This window comes from Lynx canadensis, chromosome B1, assembly GCF_007474595.2.
Source record: "Lynx canadensis isolate LIC74 chromosome B1, mLynCan4.pri.v2, whole genome shotgun sequence".
NCBI lineage: Eukaryota > Metazoa > Chordata > Mammalia > Carnivora > Felidae > Lynx > Lynx canadensis.
Genome location: NC_044306.2, coordinates 173,239,982 through 173,246,999, shown reverse-complemented (window position 1 = coordinate 173,246,999; position 7,018 = coordinate 173,239,982).

Below are 7,018 nucleotides of genomic sequence, written 5' to 3'. Positions count from 1 at the left end.
GGGGGGGGGGGGGAGGGTGGGTGATGGGTATTGAGGAGGGCACCTTTTGGGATGAGCACTGGGTGTTGTATGGAAACCAATTTGTCAATAAATTTCATAAAAAAAATAATAATAATTAAAAAAAAGAATGGTAAAAAAAAAAAGAAAAGAAAATAAATTAATTAAATCTAAAAAAAAAAAAAAAAAAAAATAAAATAGTAAACTTAACAAAAAGCATATAACTTTACTGTTGACATACACATTTGATTATATATCAATATAATCAAATATATTATTTGATTAAATAATACTGCTATAATATACCCATACAATCAAATACACATACTCTATCTCAAGTTGTAGATTAATTTCCTAAAATATTCATTGGTAATTTTAAGAGTGTTTATAGACAGAGCAACAAGAATGCCAACAGCATTTTGTAGTGATAATAGATTTTTTTAAATGTTTATTTATTTTTGAAAGAGAATGAGCAGAGAAGAGTCAGAGAGAGAGGAAGATAGAGGATCCAAAGCAGGCTCTGCACTCACAGCAGAGAGTGTGATGTGGGGCTTGAACTCACAAGTCATGAGATCATGACCTAAGCTGATGTCGGACACTTAACCAACTGAGCCACCCAGGTGCCCCTTTAGTGATAATAGATTTTTTATTTTTTTTTCAATGCTTATTATTTTTGAGAGAGACAGAGCATGAACAGGGGAGGGGCAGACACACACACACACACACACACACACACACACACAGAAACAAGCATGCTCCAGGCTCTGAGCTGCCAGCACAGAGCCTGACAGAGGGCTCAAATCCACAAACTGAGATCATCACCTGAACTGAAGTCAGATGCTTAACCAACTGAGCCACCCAGGTGCCCCAGTGATAACAGATTTTATGATTAGGATAATCTTTCATTCTCCAAACCCTACAAATCAAAGTAATTCCAGGATTTTTGTTTTTGTTGTTTCATAGAAATAATGTGAAGTATAGCAAATAAAGGAAACTACCATCAGTTATTTGAAAATTAAGGATGACCATATACCTGGATATTATACGCCTTTAAGACTCTTGAGAATCTGAGTTTTCATAATATATACCCAGAAGCCTCATTCATATTCCAACAATGTTTGTAATAAAGATTATTTTGAATTTCCTTGGAAACCTCATAGATCATCTTTCTTGACATACAATTTCATTTTGTTAATGTTTATTTTTTGAGAAAGAGACAGAGCATGAACGGGGGAGGGGCAGAGAGAGAGGGAGACACAGAATCTGAAGCAGGCTTCAGGCTCTGAGCTGTCAGCACAGAGCCCAACATGGGGCTCGAACTCATGAACTGTGAGATCATGACCGGAGCCAAAGTTGAAGGCTTAACCAACTGAACCACACAGGTGCCCCTCTTGACATGCAATTTAAGTAGTATTGAATATAATCACTGCTTATACAGAGTAGTGTGTATGTGAAGGAAAAAAAAGTCTCGTAAATGAACACAAGTCCGAATAGAAAAGACACATGAGAAAGGAATTCCAATAAATTCATATCTTCCATAAAATATACAGCAAAAATCTTACTTGAATAAAGTCTAATCCATTGCCACAAAACAGACATAAGCAATACTTTTTAACATACCCATTTAAACTGCTAGTTGCTATAGAAAGAGCTACTCTTTGCTTTGAGACAAATAAGGTCAAGTGCTTTGGGCTCTCCATTTAAAACTATTACACCTGGAGGGGCACCGGGTGGCTCAGTCAGCTAAGCATCCAACTTCAACTTTGGCTCAGGTAATGATCTCACGGTTTGATTTGTGGGTTTGAGCCCCACCTCAGGCTCTGTGCTGACAGCTCAGAGCCTGGAGCCTGCTTTGGATTCTGTGTCTCCCTCTCTCTCTGCACGTCCCCTGCTAATGCTCTGTCTCAATATCTCTCTCTCTCTCTCTCTCTCTCTCTCTCTCAAAAATAAACATTAAAAATTTTTTTAATATTATACCTGGTTTGATGTCTTTATATAAATATTATCATTAGCTCTGGGATGTGGTAAGCATTGTAACTGGTAAAGTAAATACAGTAGGTCACTAATAACTCGGATTCCCTAGACATTTTTTAGAAAATGTTTAGTTTCCGTGGGATTTGCAAAACTTAACATTACTGTATGTTGAAACTCACTACTCTCAGTACTAGAAAAAAGAAAAAAGAAATTCACTACTGTAGTTGACTTTCACTGCTTTCCCTTCTTCTACCATGTGTGCATAATCTAAATCTGATCATGAGAGCACATCAGACAAACCAAAATTGAGAAACTGACCAGGATTCATCAACAGTGTCAAGGTCATGAAAGACAAGGGAAGATTGAGGAACTGTCACAGATTGGAGAGAACTAAAACTGCATAGTAACCAAATGCAATGTGTGATCCTGGACAGAAAAAGGAAACATTAGACATTAGAAGGAAAATGGGTAAAATTTGAATAAGGTCCATACTTTAGTAAATAGTAGCATAGCATAGTATCCTGGTTTTGATCATTGTAAATGATTATGTAAGTTAACATGAAGCAAAACTGAGTGAAGGATATGTGTGAGCTCTACTGTTTTTGCGATGATGGATGCTTGTGGTTGAACAAATGGGATTGGAGGTAGGGAACAAGGATTTGTTTGGGGGCATGTTATGTCTGAGATGTTTACTAGACTTGGGATGAAAGAAATAGTTATGAGCAATGAAATCAGAAAAATTTTTATGTCTAAATAATATATAACATGGCTGTGAAGCTTAATGAAAAACTTTTTAAGCTTAATGAAATTTTAAGAAGGATTCTTTGCTTGAAAAAAATTGAAGATAGGGGCATCTGGGTGGCTCAGTCAGTTGAGCATCTGACTCTTGATTTCCCAGGGTCATGGAACCAAGCCCTTCCTTGGGCTCCATGCTGAGCGTGGAGCCTACTTAAGACTCTCTCTCGGGGCGCCTGGGTGGCGCAGTCGGTTAAGCGTCCGACTTCAGCCAGGTCACGATCTCGCGGTCCGGGAGTTCGAGCCCCGCGTCGGGCTCTGGGCTGATGGCTCAGAGCCTGGAGCCTGTTTCTGATTCTGTGTCTCCCTCTCTCTCTGCCCCTCCCCCGTTCATGCTCTGTCTCTCTCTGTCCCAAAAATAAAAATAAAACGTTGAAAAAAAAAAAAAAAAGACTCTCTCTCTCTCTCTCTCTCCCTCCCTCCCTCCCTCTTTCTTTCTCTCTTTCTCTCTTTCTATCTCTCCTCTCCCCAACACATCACCCACACACACATTCAAGCCATCTGTAAATTCTATTGGCTCTACCTTCAAAATATAACCAGAACCCAACAAATCTCATTACATCTACCACTACCATGCACGTCTAAGCTACCATCTTATCTCCCCTGGTTATCATCTCTTGACTGATGGCCCTGATTCTACTTTTGTTCCACCTACAGTACAGTCTGAACACAGGATCCAGAGAGATTCTTTTCAGGTGTATGTTAGATCATGTCACTCTGAGCTGAAAGCTTTCCAGTGCTCCTCTTCTCAGTAAGAATATAAAACAAATTCCTCTCTATTCCCCTGCACCATGTGGTGCCATTACCTCTGTACTTACCGCCTCCTATTTGCAATCATTCCACTTCAGCCACAGCTCTTCATTATTTCTTGAAGGTTCCAGACAATTCTGTTTCAAGGACTTTTCACTCACTACTCATGATGTACCTGGAATGCTCTTCCCCCAATAGCTGTATGGATCACCCTCTCCACCACAGTCTCTACTTACAGTCAAAGGTGACTAAGCACCAGCACCATGAGTAAGAGATCAGCAGAAAAAAAAAAAATTTTAAATTTCAGGTAATTAGCAATTCAAAATATAGAACAGCTGTGTATGGAGTATCTACCAACATAATCGCAAAGAGTAACATTGTGTGTGTTGCACTTCAGTGTAGGAAACAGAAATCATTCCAGATATTTCTTCCAGAAAAGGGTTTTGTTGTTGTTGTTGTTGTTGTTGTTGTTTTAGCAGGGAATTAATTTGGTACTTTATATGTTGGAGGGGCAGGGGCCGAAGAAATGAAGCGAGACACCATCACTAGACTTTTGGCTTTAAGGTTACATTTGGAAACTACAACTGTTGTCACTGCTGTTACTACCACTGCCACTGCCACCGCCTTCCACCCTTACGAACTTGGAGCCAGTCCAGGAAGCATGGGGCTGGCGGCTACAAACACTCTGATGCTGGGAGGTGGTGCATCGGCTTCCACCACCTCTGTCTCCCTTCAACATTTTCTTAATTTTTTAACGTTTATTCATTTTTGAGAGACAAAGCATGAGCGGGGGAGGGGCAGAGAGAGAGGGAGACACAGAATCCGAAGTAGGCTCCAGGCTCTGAGCTGTCAGCACAGAGCCCAACGTGGGGCTTGAACCCACGAACCATGAAATCATGACCTGAGCCAAAGTCACATGCTCAACCAACTGAGCCCCCAGGTGCCCCTCCCCTCAACATTTTGTATGAAAATGATCCCCAACCTAGAATTCTAAACCCAGCCAAGCAACGAAACAAATGTGTGGTGGGAAATGTGCTTCACTAAAAGAGAGAGAACAGAATTATGGTATACTACAATACCCAGCACTGGATAATATTTATGTAAAAAATAATGTAAACCCAAACCATCAATTTAACCAAAAAGGTAAATTTTTTACCAACAGGAAATGATAATATAAGAAAGCTAAATCTTCATCTACCATAATAGCAAACCAATAGATAGTCTAAAATTAATGAATTGAAAGATAGCAATACCTGAATATTATGCAAAGTATAAATGTGGAGATGTACAAATTCTAGAAGAACAACTAAAAAGTAGAAAGAGAGGAAGAGGGATTGAGGGAAGTAATACCTTAATAAATAGGAAAATTAATTTTTAAAAGACCACATATGGAAAACAAAACTATAAAAGTCCTAAAGAGAAAATAAAGAGGGGCACCTGGGTGGCTCAGTTGGTTAAGCATCTGACTTCGGGTCATGATCTCACAGACCACACATGGAAAACAAAACTATAAAAGTCCTAAAAAGAAAAGATAAGAGGGGCACCTGGGTGGCTCAGTTGGTTAAGCATCTGACTCAGGTCATGACCTCACAGTTCATGAGTTCAAGACCCACATCGGGCTCTGTGCTGACAGCTCCAAGCCTGGAGTCTGGTTCAAATTCTGTGTCTGCCCCTCCCCTGCTCATGCTCTGTCTCTCTCAAAAGTAAATAAACATTTTTAAAAGTTTTTTTAAAAAGGAAAATATAAGAGAATATCTTTATATGATGGCTCTCATGCACTAATGGTAGGGGCTTAAAAGTATCAATTGCCTTTCTGAAGGGCAGTACGGAAATATCCATAAACATAGAAAATGGACATACCCCTTAACCCGGCATATCTCTCACCTATGCAAAATTATTATTTCATGGTTGGTAATTGCTGAATTATTTGTAATAGAAAAAAATGGAAAAAAATAGGTTTCTGCAAGTAGATAAGTAGTCAAATAAATAAAAATATAGTGCACCAATACCATGGAATATTATGCATCTATTTAGGAAGATTGAATTTAACATTCGTACACTGACATTGAAAGATCTTCACAATATTATTAAGAGAATAAAGCATGTTGTAGAACACTGTATGGTGTGTGATTACATTTATGTTTTTTAAAAGTATGCAAAATTTGTGTGGAGTGTGGGTGTGTAAGTGTGTGTGTATAAGGATATACTCTAAATGTTAACTAGGGGAACCTCAACATTTTGCCCAATATTCTCTTATTTTTACTCTTTTAAAACCATCTCTTAATAATATCCAAAATATATAAAGAACTTATATAACCCATCACCAAAAAAACCCAAATAATTCAACCAAAATGGGCAGAAGACGTGAACAGACATTTTCCAAAGAAGAAATAGACATGGCCAACAGACACATGGAAAGATGCTCAACACCACTCATCATCAGGGAAATGCAAATCAAAGCCACAATGAAATATTACTTCATAACTGTCAGAATGGCTGAAATCAAAAACACAAGAAACAACAAGTGTTGGTGAGGATGTGGAGAAAAAGGAAAGCTCATGCACTGTTGGTGGGAATGTACACTGGTACAGCCACTGCAGAAAACAGCATGAAGTTTCTCAAAAAGTTAAAAACAGAATTACCATGTGATCCAGAAATTCCACTACTGGTGGAAAAGTATACAAAAACACAAATACAAAATACAAAACACTAATTCGAACGGCGCCTAGGTGGCTCAGTCAGCCGAGCGTCTGACTCTTGATTTCATCTCAGGTCATGATCCCAGGGTCTAGGGGATCAAGTCTTGCATCGGGCTCCAAGATGAGCGTGGAGCCTGCTTAAGATTCTCTCTCTCTCTCCTTCTGCCCCACTCCTCCGCTCACACTATCTGTCTCTAAAATTAAAAAATAAACACTAATTTTAAAAGATATATGCACCCCTATGTTTATTGCAGCATTATTTATAATAGCCAAAATATGGGAGCATCCCAAGTGTCTATCTATAGATGAATGGATAAAGAAGATGTGGTACACACACACACACACACACACACACACTGGAATATTGCTCAGCCATAAAAAAGAATGACTTAAAAAATTAAAAATTAGGGGCGCCTGGGTGGCGCAGTCGGTTAAGCGTCCGACTTCAGCCAGGTCACGATCTCGCGGTCCGTGAGTTCGAGCCCCGCGTCAGGCTCTGGGCTGATGGCTCGGAGCCTGGAGCCTGTTTCCGATTCTGTGTCTCCCTCTCTCTCGGCCCCTCCCCCGTTCATGCTCTGTCTCTCGCTGTCCCAAAAATAAATAAACGTTGAAAAAAAAATTAAAAATTAAAAAGAAAAAGAATGAGATACTGCACTTGCAATGACTTGAATGGATCCAGAGGATAAACTGCTAATGAAATAACTCAGAGAAAAACAAATACCATATGATTCCTATCATATGTGGAATCAAAGAAGCAAAGCAAATGAGCAAAGGAAAAAAGAGACAAATGAAAAAACCAGACT